This window comes from Miniopterus natalensis, chromosome 7 (genome assembly GCF_054644295.1).
Source record: "Miniopterus natalensis isolate mMinNat1 chromosome 7, mMinNat1.hap1, whole genome shotgun sequence".
In the NCBI taxonomy this organism is placed as follows: Eukaryota; Metazoa; Chordata; class Mammalia; order Chiroptera; family Miniopteridae; genus Miniopterus; species Miniopterus natalensis.
Window position 1 is genome coordinate 20226301 of NC_142087.1, and position 18679 is coordinate 20244979.

General features: G+C 38.7%; 1 protein-coding gene across 1 annotated transcript in view; it reads left to right on the forward strand.

The window, feature by feature from the left end:
• The window catches only part of PLCB1 (phospholipase C beta 1), a 531624-nt gene that overhangs the window by 201858 nt on the left and 311087 nt on the right, over positions 1-18679 (forward strand). The window lies entirely within an intron of this gene.

The following is an 18679-nucleotide window of genomic DNA, read 5'->3' on the forward strand; positions in this document are numbered from 1 at the left end:
GCTCTTTAAATGCTTCCTCTCGGGCCCAGAGAGGGAAGTGCAGGTGCCATTCATAAGCTCTTCTTTTTCCATAATGGATATACAACTAGCAGATATCTATTTGAGTATGTGCCTGTAACTTATTGTTTTATTCTTTTAAATATATCTTTATTGATTTGACAGAGGGGAAGGGAGAGGGGGAGAGAGAGATAGAAACATCAATGATGAGAGTCATTGATCGGGTGCCTCCTGCACGCCCCCTGCTGGGGGTCGAGCCCGCAACCCGGGCATGGGCCCTGACCAGGAATCGAACCGTGATCTCCCGGATCCTAGGTCGAAGCTCAACCTCTGAGCCACACCTGGTGGGGCTTGTTTTAGTCTTTAAAAATCAGAATAGTTCCTTTGACATCAAAGATTGTCGTTATTTTACCTGTGGAAATGCAGGAAGACAAAAAAGTCACGTGTAATTATTATCCTTCTGCATAACTGTGCGGCCGTTGCTGGCCGATTTTGCCGCAGCGCAGGCACCTAAGCTCTGCTTTTATTACTGAGAGGGGTTAAAGGTTCTCCACAGGGAAATGTGAGAAACAGAAAAATCAAAGTTCTTTTCAAGAAAGTTACTGTTGGTGTTTCCCGTGAGAACAGCGTATTATTTACATTCATCTCAGGAATATAATGGAACTTTAATTGTTTGGCTTTTCAGTTTTGTATCATGAATGGTTTGTTGCTGATTCAGAATTGTTCACAGTTTTTAGTGTAGGAACGAATGTGTTTTTCTCTTCTCCCAACAATATTTCAGCCAAGTTTCTTGTAAGCCTGTTAGGACTATATTGGTAACAGTAATAAAGCTCGCCTTTTCATTCAAGTTTGTTGGCCTGACTTGAAATTTCGTTTTCAGTGGCTGTTCGACAGTTGCTTACACTGAATGCCCTCCCCCCCCCCATGCTCCCAGGCGCCGTGAGCCCAGCCCGTTCTTCTGCCACTCGGGGAGTTTTGCAGGCTTGAGCCCTTTTAATTGCGGCCCACAGCCTGCTTGCCCGTTGTGCTTCATGTGTGGATGCGGTGTGATAAATGTCTGTGGGATGATGACAGATGAGAACTGGGGTCTGCACTGTGCTCGGCTGAGAAACCGCTGCTAGATCCTAAAATGCTTCTCTCGAAGACAGCCTTACCCTCTCAGAAGACTGGCTTTCGCTGCTTTTCCACCAAAGATTGCTTTCTCCGGGGATTATCCATGCTCTCGGCTCTCCCCCCTTCCCACTTCTTGCTGGTTTTCAGGAACCTCAGTCCACTCTCATATTTTCAAAGCTGGGTTCTGTTTCGTGTAATGTGTGGCCTTCGTGAGGCTCGGATTTCTTCCTCATTGGTTAAGTCATGATAATATTAATAGTAATAATAATGATGGCGATAGATGAGTACTTTATCTCGTGGCTGTAAGAATGAAATGAAATAATTTATTAGCAAACCTTCAGCAGAGGAGTTCTTAAACTTAACTGCTCCTGGAACAATCTGGACAGCTTTTAAAAATGCTGATTCCTGTTCCCCACTCCCAGAGGTTCTGGTGTCGAAAGAATCTGATTGATATGAGTGCGGCATGCACATCAGGGTTTTTGAAAAGTAAATATGCAGAAAATTTGAGCACCGCTGCCTTAACTTATTGCTACTATATAAGTACTCATTAAATGTTATAGCCACTCTTGTTGGTATTATTGTCATTATTTTTGTATTTATTATTATTAAAAAATTCACATCAGATTTGCAGGAATTTGGTTTTCATTTTGCTCACTTAATTTGGAACAGTTTATGTTATAAAGAGAAATTGGACGAGGGACTCGGCTGAGAGGGGCTTTGTGGATTGATAGGGAAGAGAGAAGCTGATAATCACGTCAGGTTAAAAATCTTTAAGTTGGAAAAGAAAACCCCAGCTCAACTGGATAAATAAAAACAGAATTTATTAAAAATGATTGGAATGGTTTGAAAATTTCAGTGGGAGCGCTGGGTTTCAGGGGAAGTCTCATTCAGCTGCTCAAAAAAGTCACTAAGGTATAGGTGCCTCTTTCTCTTACCAGTCTGACTTCCAAGGTGCTGGGAAGGATTCCTCTATCCTCGGATCCCTTAGGGGGCCATCTGCAGGCCACCGGGCAGCTCCTGGCTTCCCCAGCTGCAGTTCTCTAAGGCAGGGGCCAGAGAGAGATGCGCCTCCTCCAGAGTATCCCAGGGTGACTGCAGTAGACCCACCTTGTAGAAGGAGGTGTAGGGCTCAGAGGAGGAAAATTAAATAAGAGGAGCCCATGGAGCTGACTAGAACGAAAGCAGTGGGACTAACCGTGGAAGATTGAAAAATGCAAAGCTATCAGGATGGAGTGAGAAAAGCTTAGAAACTTGGAAGGGCGGTGCAACAGAAGACAGATGGCATGGAAGACTTTCTGGGGGGCTGATGGACCATAAAGGAAGAACATTTGTAGAGCAGATAAGATTTATCAAGATACCCAGGCACCCCGCAAATATTTATCTACGAATTCACATTATTTTTGTTTTTCAGCATCTTATTACATAAAAATTCATGATCTAGTTGAGATGACCTGTTTACGATGATTTGAAATAACATTTGTAAGAAATGGAAAAGCTTCTATGTGTTACCAAGTTAATGGATTTTAAATGTCAACTCCCAGCACAATTTGTACAATTCTAGATATGACTGTATGATTGTCTGTATACAGCCTTTGTTCAAGCTACCAATTTTGAAATTTCTCAAAAAAAAAAAAAAAAAAAGCAGTCGGGAGATTTTATCCAAATGTAAAAGCTAAAAGTTAAAGACATCTGTCTTATCCTTTGAACTCTAGCATGTATTCATGTTTCCTTTCATGCTTCCGCTCTCCCTCCCTCCCAGGCTGATGAGGGACATGTAGAGATCAAGGTGCTTTGGGAACACATCTTGTCTCTGCTACAGACCAGCAGATTTCAACCTTTTCAGCTCATGGCACATAAACTAATTACCAAATTCTGTGACACACCAAAAAATGTATTATACCTTTTGCTGATCTGGAAAAAAATAGGTATAATTTTGATTCATTTAGACCAGACGGCTGTTGTGTTGGCTGTTGTCATCTTTTTCTTTAACAATCTAAGGGAAAAGAGATCAGTGCCCCTGACTAAATAGCCAGGTATTGCCTGTTTTAAACATTCTTGGGCCACACTGGTTGAAAATGACTGTATACACACACACTGTCTGGATCTTCGTTTCAAAAGGATCTTTGTATTTTAAAGAGTGTTTATCACTGTGGTTTCTGATCTAGTTGTGGTTCCTGATCCCACAGATCAATTTAGTGGCTCATGTGCAGCATTCATAAAATGGAACAGGCCTGGCGAGATGGAGAAATACCAGTGTCTTGTGCAGAGCAAGTTGTTTTGTGAAACTTTTCGTGTATGTGAGCGTGTTCTGGGTCACAGCATAAAGTGTATTTTTTTTTGGTTATGGGCCATGTCAGAAAGGTTTCAGAAATGCTGCTGGGAAAGATAGTTTCTTTATCCTCAGGATTCTTAGGAAGAATTTCATCCCTAGGTGTACTGAAAAGTAGACGGGCCTGGAAAAGGCCAGATGTGGGCTCCGTGTCAGCTCTGCCATCGACAAGCTTAAGGGAGCTGTTCTTTCAATCTCTGCCTCTATTTTCTCATCTACGAAATTGGGGGTGGGGGTACATGATGCTAAATGTATAAGGTTTGTTAACCTTGATTCCAACTACAATGGGAAGTTAATCAAGCCAAGGCACCCCATCTTACAGATTATAAAATTGAGGTCAAGCTGGTTTATCTTGGTCATAGCAAATCAGGTGAACTTATGAAAAATCAGGTCAGATACTAAGCAAGGTAAGGAGCTATGCAAACAAAAGGAAAAAAAGAACAAAGGGCTTCTTGAAGGCAGCCCTAGGATTGCTTGGAGGCTCTTTCAGCTTTTAGTGCATGAAACTAGGTGCTGCCGACATTCAGCTCTCAATAATGCAAGCAGCAATATCACTGAAGGATATTTCCGTAGTGTTAACTTTCAGACTGTGTCTGGGCAAAGAAAACAGACCCATGTGCTTAGCTGACAACGGTGCATTCTGTTGGTAAAGGACAGTTTCTTTCAGATGTGCAATATTAATTTCAATACGGATTCCTTATAACTATCCAGGTCACAGTCAGATTCTAGGTGGTATATAGGATCACCAGAATCACATAAGGTAGAGTAGAATAAAATAAAATCTTAAAAATTGTTCAGGTTCCATTTTCCAAAGTCCTATGTGAAAATGATGGCTTTTAAATTCATTATTTATTGACCTGATAAAGGTCATTGAGTGTCTGTTTTTGCCAGGCACTGTTCTGGGCACTGGGAAAATAGTAATGAACAAAAAAGACATACGGCTCTGTTCTCATGTAAACATTCTGTTTTGGAAGGGGGACTGGTTTTCAAAAATGGAAGGAAGAGGGGAGGGAGGGAAAAAAAAGACAGATTTGTTGTGTTCCCTAACTTCCTTTGGGTAAATATTTTCTACCAGCTGGGATTAAACCACAACCTGACATCATTGAACACAGAATTGGAAAGCAGTGTGTACCACAGCTTCTACCCCTGTGAACAGGCTCTGGCACCCCTCTGGGTGGGGGAAACAGGCACCAGGTAAGTCCCCACTGAGAGGAATAAAGCAGGATAGACACCGTTGAGCTTCAGTTGTGAGGAAGCTTGCTGCTTTGTAGAGCCATGTGGAGTAAGTTCTCTTGATGAGGTGAGGTCATGTAAGTAGAAATATGAATTAAGGGATGGAGGAGCATTCCAGGCAGAGGGCAGTGTAAGAGCAAAGGCCCTGAGGTAGGAACATGCTTGGCTTATTTGCGAAATAGCAAGGAGGCCAGTCTGGCCACAGCGGAGTGCAGGAAGGAAAGGATGGTGAAGTCAGAGAGGTGGCAGGCGCCCCATTATTTTGGGCTTCCTAAGCCACGCTAATGATTTTGGCTTTTCCTGTAGGGAAATGGGAAGGAAATGGAAGTTTCTGAGCAGAGGAGAAACAGGATCTGACTTTAGCTTTTAAAAGCATCCCTGGCCACTGTGTCGAAGGTAGACCACAGAGGGCAAAGGTCGCATTCGCATCAGAGAGATCGACTAAATGGCTGTTGCAAATATCCTGGGCAGTGCCGATGATGACCGAGAGGCGTAGAAGCAGATGTCAGAACCCGAATATGTTTTGAAGATTGAGCCACAGGCTTTGTCAATGCAGCGGATGTGAGAAATGAGAAAAAGACAGGGTTCAAGGACAACTCAGTGCTTTGACCTGGGGAAGTGGGAAAATTGAGTTGTCCTGAGATGGAAGGAGGAAGCACACTTAAGCAGAACAATCCAGTTTGGGTTTTGGATCTTGAAAGTCTGAGTTGCCTATTAGACTTCTACCTGACGATGTCATATTTGGATAAACAAATCTGAAGTTTAGGAGAAATGTTGGCCATGAAGTTATAACTCTGATTATTTAAAGCTCAAAGCCAAGTCAGGTCTCCTAAGGAATGTAGGTATAAAAGAAGGAGGTCTGCTGTCTGAACCCTGGGACCTCCATTTAGACTTTGAGAGGTAAGGAGGAGCCAATAAAAGAGACTGAGGATGGAACATATCCACAGAGTTGAAAGCGGGGGCCTCGGAGATACCTGAGGCCCACCAGTCTTCACAACAACATTACACATAAGAGCTGCAAGTTAGAAACAACCCAACGTCCATCAGTAGATGAATGGATATACAGAATGTGCTATCTGCATACAATGGGATATTATCCAGCCTTGAAACCAAATGAAACGTTGATACAAGCTACAATATGGATAAACCTTGAAGGCAGCATGCCAAGTGACATAAGCTAGACACAAAATGACAATATATGATTCCACTTATGTGAGATACCTAGAATAGTAAATCCACGGAGCCAGAAAGTAGAAGGGTGGATTCCACGGGCTGGGGAGGGGGGTGGGGGTTATTGTTTGGTAGGTACAGAATTTCTGTTAGAAAAGATTAAAAGGCTCTGGAGATGAAAGGTGGTGATGTTTGCACAACACAAAAAATGTAAATTTACCTGATGCCACCGAACCGTACACTGGGCAGTCATCAAAATGGTAATTTCTATGGTATGTATGTTTTACTGCAATTAAAGAGAAGGGAGCAAGTGAGAAAGAGCAGCCGGCCAGGAGGGAGCAGCAGCGGGCGGGAGGCTGCCCTGGGCACCTAAACATAAATTTCAAGGAGGGAACAGTCAGGCTGGGCAAAAGGTGGACTTTCCTTCTAGCTTTTTTTTTCTTCTCACTTTTGCATGCTTGTAATTTTACTGGTGATACCATTTTATATATGCTTTAAATTTCCCCCCTATATCATCCACATTTCCTGCTAATATTCAAAATAGGCTCTTTATTTAAGGGCTGTCGAATCTCAAATAGCTCCTCATAGAATCTGGATGCCAGAGTAGAAGTCTCATAATGAGCTCTTATTTGGTTGTTACACAACAGTGGTTTCAATGAATCATCCATGAGGCCTAGAGTGGAAATAAGCGCTTTATTTATTGTCCTCTTGCTGATCTACACCGTCTCCCTGGCTTTGTACAGATTTCTCCATTGTGTGAAGCCGCAGTCATGAAATTTGATGTATATATTTGAGATTTAGGAAAGAAGACAACCTTCCACACAGCACAATAAAGGTTTCTGTCATTTTCACTCACTGGCTGAGGAGATCTACCTTCGGCCCATATTCTTGGTTCCAGCTATTTCTTAATTTACCTGACATGGTGCAATAGTTGTCTTTTGGGTCTTTTTTTTATTTTATCATTTTGTTTCCATAAATGTGTGTTTGCTTACACCTTTACTAAATCGATAAAATAGGGCTAAGAATTCACAGGATTATCTGTGTGTGTGTAATGGTTTTGACAGCTAGCTATTCACATTTATCTCCAGATGTAAATTATATGGCATAGTGCCTTTTTTATGTTCATTTAATTCCATAGATGTCAGTGGTTTCCTTGGAAACAAAAACCCTTACACAACTAGTCAGAGATTTGGTAGCAGAAATATCAGGGCGAGGAAGGGGGACAAGGAATGTTTCCCTTGGTAGGTATTTGCCTTTAAAACTCTCCTGCCTTATCTACCTGCCCCTACCCTCTTGGCCATTCAGTAGTGGACAAGAGAAGATTTTTAAAGCTACCGTTAAATATAGAATGCTTTCTCTAATGGTTAAAATCTTTTTACTTTTTTTAAAAGCAATCACTGATAGGCTAAGTCATTTTTGGGATGCTGGTATAAATTCCCAGATTTGAGAAGAGATTGATATGTCTCTTATCAATAATTAAATTTGAGTATTTGGGCAATTGCTCATTGTATATGTGTGCCCATCTGTAAAATACAGAGAACTGAACACATGAGTGGCTGAATAAAGATTCTATGTTTTGTATGATAGCAAACATCTGTCTTAGCACCCTACTTGCTAAAGAGTTCAGAAGGCCCCGAAGGGTAACGGAGAGGGAAGGGGAGTCCACAGCTCTGTCAAGGGGTAAAGTAGATAAAGGACACAGCAGCCAAGAGCATTCTCATTGTTGGCCAGAGTGGACCCCTGTTGAGGACAGGATTAGTAACATGAGTTAACTCAACCTCAGGTTTTTTTCAGAAGGTTGTGGCTCCTTTCATCAGTGCTTCTCTCTGATATAATTTCAATCTAAATCCAATTCTACATGCAATGGTACAGAGTTGCATTTTGGAAACACTTCTCAATTAATTGTTTGAAATGCAATAATACGCCATCTTGTGGATATATCTGATATTAATTTCTTAAATTAATTCTACCTTTTGAATGGCTCTGTAAACCAGGGTTTTCCGTCTTGGGTTCTATGAGAAGTACTTGGGGAGCTTTTAAAATCTTGATGTCCAGATCACACCCAGATCCATTAAATAAAAATGTCTAGTGCGAGGCTCAAGCACCAGTATTTTCTTTAAAGCTCCCCAGAGAGTCCTGTGTTCAGCTAAGTTCGAGAACCATTATTCTAAGCAGAAAGAGTGCCGGTTAAATAGAGGCTGGAAGTCTGAGATCAGGCCATCAGCAGGGTTCTCCTGAGGCCTCTTTCCTTGGCTTGTAGATGACCCTTTGTCTTCACACGTTCGTCCCTCTGTACCTATAATTGTCCTAATTTCCTCTTCTTATAAGGGAATCTGTTACATTGGATTAGAACCCATCCTAATGGCCTCATTTTAAATTAATTACCACTTTAATGACCTTACCCCCCAGCACAGTTACATTCTGAAGTACTGGGGATTAGGGCTTCAACAGATGAATTTAGAGGGGAAACTTTGAGCCCATAACAGTATTTCCACGTTACATTAAAAACCAAGTTGATGATTTATTTATTTTTTTTCCTAAAATATGGTTTTATTGATTTCAGAGAGGGAAAGGGAGAGTGAGAGAGAGAGAGAAACATCAGTGATGAGAGAGTGATTGATCGGCTGCCTCCTGCAAGCCTCTTGCTGGGGTTAGAGCCCACAACCCGGGCATGTGCCCTGACCGAGAATCGGACCATGACTTCCAGGCTCATGGGTCTACAGTCCTCCACTGAGCCACACCAGCTGAGCATGACTCACTTTGTTTTATAAGGAATAGCATTGTAGCATTATTTCATAATTGATGTAATATAGGTAAGTAGATTTTCTTTAGAATCAATATGATGATCAAAGTGGATAGAAATGTGCAGTGGGAATCATTTTAGAAGTAAACGTTAGTCTGTTTTTTCAGACTGCCTTTCTTGCAGAATATGTTGTTTTCTTATTATCAGCACATCCATACTTATTTTATACTCCAGAGCTCCCAACATGCGTCTATGCATTGTAAGTGCCTAACAGAGTATAGACATTAAGTACGTAAGTTCTTGGGTCAAATTGCCAAGCCTCAAAGCCAATAACTAGCTTTATAACTCAGCAAGGTATAGCACATCCCTGAGCCAGATCCCCTATCTGCATTATGGAAATAATCTCCATGTGTGTATTATCTGGTTGCTATAAGGACTCAATGATAAAATGCATGTAGCTCTGATATTTAAAACTACCCTTAGAAATCTATTTCTTATGTATTAACTGTAGAAAATGAACTTGAAGCATACTTACCTTTGCAGTCAAACACCTACTCTCAGAGGACCACTCTAGCAACTCATTCTACTGAGACTTACAGTTCTTATTTAGAAAATGGTCCAGATTTGCAGTTGAGTAGATTTTCACAACAATCAAAATCATTTTAGAGCAATTTACTTTTAGGAAGAAAGCTTGGCATCTTTTTCTGCACCATGAGCTGTTGAAGCAAAATCTCAAGCACTATTTGAAATGCAAGAATAGGTTTTGGGGTCAAAGAGACCCAGATCCAATCCCAGTGAACAAATTACCTGAGAGATCACAGGGAGGTTTCTTTGTTTCTCTATGGGATTGATAATACCTTCTGGATAGGGTTGTCTGCTGAGTTGGATTATGGTTGGTAACAAGACACAAGTCATAACGTTAAGACACAAGTCATAACGTTGGACACACTTTAGGAGCTCACTCATTGCTACTTGGCACCTTGCCTGCCTTAGGTTCCCTTTTCATTTATTATTCTTAAACTCGGTGAGTCTGATAATTAAACATCCATTTTACTTCAACTTCTTTTGTGTTGGAGATTAGGTTCTAAAGTAATTTGGCATATAATTTGACACATGGTCCAATCGGGGAAAAACTAGAATGTATATTGACACGTGGTGTAATGGAAGAAACAATCTGGGTACTGAAGGTAATATTCATGTCGTCTCTGGAGGTACTGTGAAAATTAAATAATGTACCTACCTGAAATGGGTTAGCCAGCCATAATGTGTGGTCGAGTATTATTAGTTTCTGAGACTGCTTGGTATAGTGGAAGGGATTTAAGAGTAAGTACTAGTTTATCCTGAGAAATTTGTTTTTATCACCTAAGAATGGAAAATAGCTAAAATTTTCTAAATTTCTTCCATTTACCATAAAAACATGAAATCTTAAATTGTAGACTTTGGATGTGATACCTGACACACAGTAGGTATTTTCCAAGATGAAAGAATACTTTCACCATAGTTTTTTCTCTTTCCTGAATGTAAATACTGTTAACATTCTTAGCTCTTTAAATGTGAAATCTCAAGTAGCCAAAGAAATAGGATTGATTTTATGTAAAAAGTAGCAATTAAAAGTTAAAATAATGTAGTAAAATGTTTGCTGCTTGACAGATCTTTGTTAATGGCAGAAGTAAAGTTTTTTAAGACTACTGGAATTGATGTCCCTAGAGACTTTTAGGAGATGGAATAGCCACACTTTAAAATGAAGCAAAGTATTTGTCGGTGCTTAACTGTGAAACAGGATCATTGGGTCTGACAAATCAGAAAATTCACCTTTCAGCCTCACACACCAAGGCAAGTTTCCTCCGTGCCTTCTGGTACTTCATCATCCAGATGTTTCTGACATTTTAATTTGTGTCCAAAAATTACTGATTTCAGGTAAGACCAGTGGGACTGGAAGAATTGCTTATCACTGTTGGCCATAAGTGAGCTTAACCTTGTGAAAAATCACATTATTTTCTCTTAGGGGCAGGGAATACTTTTTAAAAACAATTAACTTATTACTACCAACTTAGTTCCTTGGAATGCTAACAGATGCTATGGGATAGAAAGTGTCTAAAGAAGTGTGGGGAACACCGGGGTTCTTTATTACAGGAGTTCTCAGAGTCTTTAATAGGTTGGACATGGATTGGGGCCCCTTTCCATTCTTTTTGATGACGGGACTTTTTGTCAAGCACATCTCAAAGGATTAATGATCTGCGGAATTCACTTTGTTAAATGTTCCTATAGCCTGTCCTTCTGAAATTGAATCTTACACTCCACATTGGGACCAGAACACAGTTTAAGACTGCGGCTTACTCCTACAATAGTGCAGATATGTAATTAACCAAGTTCTTGGGTGATCTAAACCAGAAAAGTCTTTCTTTAGTTAAAAATTCCTTGATAACGTAAAGTTGAATTTTATCTTGTATTATATACATTATTTTTTATTTTAAACTCTGTTCGCATTAGTCCCACTTATTTTTTTCCCAAAGTTAGTGTTTGGCTTATGACGGAAAGCCGTCAGCGTTGCCAATATATCATTCAACACCCAAGAGCTGCATGGCTCGCCCAGCCGCTGGAAGGAGGCCTGGCGTTTAGGCCAGCTTTGCCCATGGCGCACCCCCGGGGTGGGATTCCCTTGGCAGCTCTTTCTGGGCATCAGTTTCCTTGGGTTTATGTCATATCACTTGTGTAAAATTGATGCCACTTGGATTCCTGGAAGGATCTGAAGTTAAGATAAAGCTTGAATTGAGGTTGAATTAAAAGGGAGTAGAAGCTACTTGGGGAGCAATAATTTGTAAAAGCCATGGAGAGCTTCTTTCTGGTTCCCTCACAGGCAAGTGTGTGTGTGTGTGTGTCTCTCTTCATGCCCTGAAGTTGAGGCTGTAACTCTGCAGCCTCATGTAGAGGGAACAGCAGCGGGTAAGAGGCCGTGTTACTGGTGAGGCCGCAGTCACCGAGCGTTCCCATGCCTCAGTTTCCACCTCCATGCAGTGAAGTCCACCACACAGCCTCTCCGGGTTAGGTTTAGGTCGAAAGGCCATCACATATGTTTTACAGGCAGGACTTTGTAACTGGTAGCTATTGTTATCACTAAAATGAAAGGTCGTTAGTGCAGATGTTTAATAGGCACCTAGAAGTCCGGTCATTATTTGACAGAGTGGACTCTTGGCTGCATCAGCTGTAATCTCGAGTTTTTCCTTTAGGTATTTACTATTGCCACCTGCATTAGGCAGGCATTTCACTCTCTGGCAAGAGTTTTCACTTTTCATGGCATCTTGACACTTTTTTAAAACTCTGCTTGTTATTCTCATTTCCAAAGTAGTAGGTAATGTTTAAATTTTTACATTGAACATTTCCTTACTAGGGGGTTTTAGGATTGGCAATATCTGGTTAAAAGTTGTTTGCCAACATAATTTTCTTTTTACAAATGTTAATTAAATACTGCATTTCACAGTCTTTAGTTGAAATTAAATGACATTTTTATCTGTGTATGAATCACATTTGCTTTTATCCTTACGGTATCTTAGTGTAAATTTAATAAAAATTAAAAAAGAAGTCCCATGGGTTGGGATATATACAAATAATTTAGAAAATTAACTGTAGACTTGATTCTTTTTACCATTTGGTAAATAGCTACTTTATAAAATAGCAGTTAATAAGAGAGATTTAATTTCTTTGGGGGCTCTGGAAATATGTTTCCGTATTCGTCAGTGTCTAGTCATGGAGTTTTGTTTGAAGATTAAAGATTACTTTGAAGGCATTGTCTGCATATTTTTACTTAAAAATATGGATACCAGATGAAAATTGAATTAACTTAATATCTAATATTAGTACTGTCTCACACATATACCTAAGAATGTGGAATGCCTCAATAATCAAAATAAAATTTTATGTTTAAACATTTTTAAAGTTCATATTGCTGTCAAATAAATTATGCATAAAATAGATGATTGAGTGAGATATTTCATAAGAGTTAGTGGTTGATAGAACTTTTGGAAAGTATGTTGAAGAATAAATTGTATAAGGAACCAGACTCAATATTTAATTTAATGACTAACTGCTCAAATTTTCATGGTTACAGTTGATAGTTCTTAAGTCAAATTATTTAAAGGATGCTATAGAGTATTTGAAGTACTGTGGAAGTATAGCTATGGCTCTTATTTTTCTGTTAAAAAATAAATTATTCTTCTGTGTAAAATACAAAAAGACATAATATATCCATTCTTAGCTCTGTAGATAATTTCCTTCTGATTCTTAACTTTTCTACATTATTCTAAATTCTTTAAGTAAATTCTTAGAAATGTTCCAAGTAACTAAAAAATCATCAAGCTTATTCTAATCATGTTCTTAAATGTTCTGCTTTTAATTTACCAGTATTCATGCCCAATTCAAGATTATGAATTGAGAAACTATGAAGTTGTAAAAGAAAAATAACATGTTGAGCTGAACCATGCCTCGCCTTTGTAAGTTGAGCTAGTTTCTCTGGCAACAAGATGTTAGACAATAAATCAGGTAATCAAAACCATATATTTGCAGAGGCAGTGAGGAGCAGGAAGTTCAGGACTGTCATATGACTGGGTTGGTGGCATCTTTGCTGCAATTAATAAGGTGTGGCCTTGTTAACTCAAGGCAGAAGTTCAAGCTCTGGTGAATCCAAGTACATTCAAAATATCTCTTTTAATCCTAGCAAATCATATTGCTTTGTTGGCATTAGTTGGTATTAGTTGCATGTGGCAAAAATTTCAAGTACTATTAGTTCTAGCACTACATTAGAACACTAGAATTATGCTTCCTAGGCTCTAAATAAATCCTTCTGGTTGTATGACTGAGGAGAGAAAACCAATTAGTTTAGAGGCCAGTCCTGAATTATTGCCTTAATAGAGGCTTAGTTACCAAAACTGGGAGCTTGCATAAAGAATCATTTAAGATCAAGGTGGGTGAGCAGTGGAAGGGGTATCTGTCTTGAATTTTGTCAACATCTGAAGCTACTATGAAAAACTTCTTATATGTGGAATCTAAGAAAGCAAAACTATTGAACAAACAAAACAAAAACAGAAACTTAGAGGCCAAAGGGATGGTTGCCAGAGAGGAGGGAGATGGGGGGAAGGGCGAAACTGGTGAAGGGGAATATAGTCAATAATATTGTGGTAAGTTGGCACAGTGACAGGTGATTACTAGAATTAGTGGGGTGATCACATTGTAAGGTGTAAAAATGTCAAATCGCTATATTGCATACCCGAAACTAATATAAGTAATATAATATTATATGTCGACTATATTTTTTAAATGCTTAAATGGTAAATCTTATGTCAGCTATAGTTTACCACAATAAAAATCAGAACCATTGAAAAAAAATCTTTGAAAAAAATGGAAAGTCAATAAACTGCCTTAGAGCTTGAATTATTTCAAATATGCAAAAAAAGTCATGACTTCATCTCTCTAAAGATCTAACTGTGCTCATTTATTCATTTGTGTAAATGGCATTAAGTTCATTCACTTAACACAATTTCTTAAGCATGGCCATGATGCTAAATATTTTGATGTTTATGAATTTATGACTCAATAGTAACCCATTGATTTGAACTTATATCAATTATTCACCACCCATTTACTTTTACACAATTACCCTTTTATTTTTGTTACTATAAGTAAGTCTGAAGCAAATATCTGTCTTCATTTAACATTTTTATTGTGTTGTTATTTCTTTAAATTACAGTCTGAACAGCTATTACCTGTCCAAACCAACCTGATTTAATACATTATCATAGGGTTCTTCCTCATTTTCTCTCCTTCCATGTATGTATTTCTTTTTTCTCTTAATGGCCATTCTCACTCCATACTGCATTAATAGATTTACTTCTTTGTTGCAGTCTACACAAAATAACTCCAGAACAGAAATAGTCGTGCCTCTGATAACAAATCTACTAGAGAAAATTCAACATTTCTTTGAAATTATCTTTGTTTCATAGAATGTTTCTCACTAAAAATATAGGTTCCAGATCTATTAAAATTAATTATTTTCTGTAGAGTTATAATTTACTACACAGTAAAATTCATTTATTTATAGTTATTCAGTTTTAGAGGTTACTAATCTTCATCCTTTTAATTAAATTTGTATTTAAAAAATGGAAAATATTTTTGTAGTTCAGTATTCAAGATTATATATATATAATCCCTTTTACTCCATCCCAACCCATCTTCTATTTTTTCCTTCCCACGTTTCTGTTTGCAAAGGCAAGGAAACACACACACACATATCATTTAATAAAAAACTCATCTTTTCTCAGTGATTTGAGTTGCTACTTTTTCAAAAAATATATAAAATATCCATGCCTTCCTTGCACAAAATGTAGCATGTTATCTATATGCTTTGCAGCTTGCCTTTTTTGCTTCTTGTAGCCTCAAAAGCTTTTCGTAGTGGTCCTGGGATCTTTTAAATTCTTTTATACGGTGGCATAATATTCCACTGCATGGGGGACTGTGCTTTATCCAGCCAGTCTCCTGTGGGTGAGCATTTAGGTGGTTTCCAATATTTTGCTGTGTATATGAGGCTACAAGCCACAAAACAAAACAAAGTGACTTTATGTATGGCCTTGGCTTACCTGTGCTGAGGGTAAATTCCTAGGATTATTTATTTTGCTCACTTCCTCATAGGTTTTTTTGCGTTGTTTTGTTTTTAACATTTTCTATTCTCTCTGCAATGTATTAAGATGATATTTGTCTCCTTACCTCCAGCCTTACCACAGATTATATTGTCGGATTTTTAAAATTTTTTTGCTAATTTCCTAACAAATGCTATTAATGCAGTTTTAACATGCATGGCTCTGCCCAGCTGGGTGTGGCTCAGAGGTTGAGCGTCGACCTGGGATCCAGACGATCGGGGTTCGATTCCCGGTCAGGGCACATGCCCGGGTTGCGGGCTTGATCAGTGACTCTATCATTGATGTTTCTATCTCTCTCTCTCCCTCTCCTTTCCTCTCTCTGAAATCAATAAAGATATATTAAAAAAAAAACTAAAAAAAAGCAAACAAACAAACAAAAAAACACACACCAAAAAAACATGCATGGCTCTTACTATGCAGGCGATTAAACGCCCTTTCATATAATTCAGAGCCATGTTATATATTTATCTATGATTCTCCTCATGCATGTTGTACATTTTTCTATCTCGTGTTTGGCTGTTTTTTCTCCCTAATTTTGTTAGAGCTCTAGAATTAGCTCGTTAGCGCAGATCTGGAAAATGTTATCTCATTTTGTCTTTTGCCTTTTGAATGCCATGTAAGTTTCCATTTGTATTTTTATGTAGTCAATTTATAATATTTTTTTATTTCTTTTTGATTTTGAGCCGCAGAAAGTCATTTCCATATCTAGTTTATAAAGGAATTTACACATAGTTTTTTCTAGTAGGATTTCATGTTTTTACATTTGAATCATCTAGTTTTTTATGTTGTGTCTTGTAATTGTGTCTTAGATCCAATTTTATCTTTTTCTAAATTTATATCCTTTTGTCGTAACACTTTTTTTAAAAGTCCATCTTTTGCCCTAATCTGGTATCTAGATGTTCCAATATCATTTATTTAAGGGTCCATTTGTATCTTTTTTCAACTTGCTATCTAGTTGTGTGCCAACACCATTTATTAAAAAGTCCATCTTTTGTACTGTTTATTTAAAAGTCCAACTTTTGTCCTAGTGAGTTGAGGTACCATCTATTTTATACATAATCTTTCTGTATATGTACCTGGCTCTGCTGCTGGGCTATTTATTCTGTTCTGCTGTCCAGCCTGACTGGTAATGCATGTATACTGGAACACTTTAAACTCACGTTCTTTGAGGAAAAGTGGGTCTTTTCCAGAACAACAAAATAATTATCATTGTTTTATCAACCCATTATATCTACTCAACTTTGGTCTCAATACTATTCTTTCCTTTCCTATTAACAGCTACCCCCATGGAAAAAAATTTTCTTAAGAAAATTTTATTTTATGTATTATTTGTAGCTACAGCATGCCATTTCCTAATTAAAAAATATTTTCTTTAATTTTATTTTTAAATATCCCTAGAAAATAAGAAACAAATTCATTATCTGTTAAACAATGGGCATTAACATGTAAATTTAAACACAAGATCCAGCAAATAAAAATAAGAAAAGAACATTTGTGGTTATTCTGTCTTATAAATTCAACTTTTAGAAATCTGTGCCTTCATCGAGTTGTTCATTTTATAATTTCTGAGCACATTTTATGTAAAAAATAACTCCTGTGCATTATTCATGGTGACAGGCCCTTTAAATAGTTGTAAAACCAGAGGGAGCAGATTAATGCTGCATCTGCCCTGGGCTTTTTAAGTCTATCGGTTTTATGGGATAGAAATCTTGCATAATGTCAGAAGTTTTCTTATACTCTCGACTGCTTGTGGTGGCATAGGAAAGAGCCTTAGCTGCATTATGTGGGTGAAAATGTCACATTTTCTGATGGCACTTTTATCTCAGGAAGGTGAGAACTGTCAATTTCACTTCCTAACTGTTAGAGATGTTCCAAGCTGAGTCTTTCTTTTAAATGACTGTCAGGAGTGGCAACTGTCTGCAACCTGTCTACACTCCTCTTTGAGCTAGAACTTCCCATGACAGTGATTACCAGGAACAAAACTATTCTTGCCTTTTTTGACCTTTGGCACATGCAAATCAGATGATATTCGCCATTTGGGTAGCAGTGGAATAGGCCTGGCTTAAGGTATTTAAGTTGTTTTAAAAAAAAATCATACATCTACTAAAAAAATAAATTCTAACAGTATGAAAGGTTATCATTAAAAAGCATACTCTACTCCCATCCTCATTTCTTCTGTTCCCTTCCCAGAGGCAACAATTCATGGTCCTTTCCTGTTTTTACTTCCCAGGAAACTATGCATATACCAGTCTCTTTCAAAATATTTTAAAATTTTACATAAATGATGCCATACTGTTGTTACCAGAGAACTGAATTTCTCTGTCACAAGTGGGAGTGGGGTTCTTGGGGCACCGCTGGAATGAGCGCTTCTGGAGGCCCCCATGGAAGGATGAGGTGTGGGAAAGGCTTTATCTGCCTGGAGGTACATTTCTCGGGTTGCAAAGTCTCATGCCCCCTAACCCAGTCCTGAAAAATAGGTGGCTGGGGCTTTAGTGGAGCCAAAGCAAAGCCAGTGTCCAGGCTTCCATTCATTCCATGGTGGAATTGAGTCCGGCACAGCATGAGGCTAGTCGCAGTCCATCAGTCCATCGTGTGGGTCCCGCGTGGGCGAATGCAGGGGAGCCTGGCCCCTGCAACAGCAGAGCCAGGAGTGCAGGCAAGCAGCCGGGGGCGGGGGGGGGCGCCTTCCTTCAGGACCTTAACTATCAAATCTTCCCAGCTTGCAGTGGCCACGCCTATTCTGGCCACTGACTTGTTCCCAGGTGTCACTGACAAGCACCTTCCCACGTCACCCAGGCCTTCCTGGGCATGCGCCTAAACTGCAGCTGCCTGGCAAAGCTGTATACATGGCACGCCTATGCTATCTAGTCTTCCCTTTATTCCTTTCCTGCCCTTTAAAACCAGGTTATTATAACGGTATCACTATCAAATGCTATTTAAACTTAATGTCTCAGAAATTATACTATGTTAGTACACATATATCTACTTTATTATCTATTTAGAGACTGTCGTGTATTTTGTTGTTTCCAATTTTTTGGCTGCTCCAAAGAACGTCTCAATATATATATTTATTAAATATATCTTTGGGCATGATATGGATACATTTGAGTCTCCTCCGACTGAAATTCCTGCATCCAAATGGGTGTACCTGTTTCTCTTGGTGACAAAGTCTCCTTAGTTTTTTTCCAGCTGGAGATGTACTTTGTGTTTCTCCAGAAAGATACCTGAGCAAGACTGTGCATAAGAATCCACAAAGATCCAGTCATGGAAGGGCCTTGAATATTCCAGGATTTTGCCTTTAGGTATTTGAATTTCTTTTCTATCACACTCTTTATTTCAAAGCTTAAGCCATCCCTAATCTTCCTTCTGGTATATTAAAATTCCGTATCAGTTATTTCACTGTCCTTT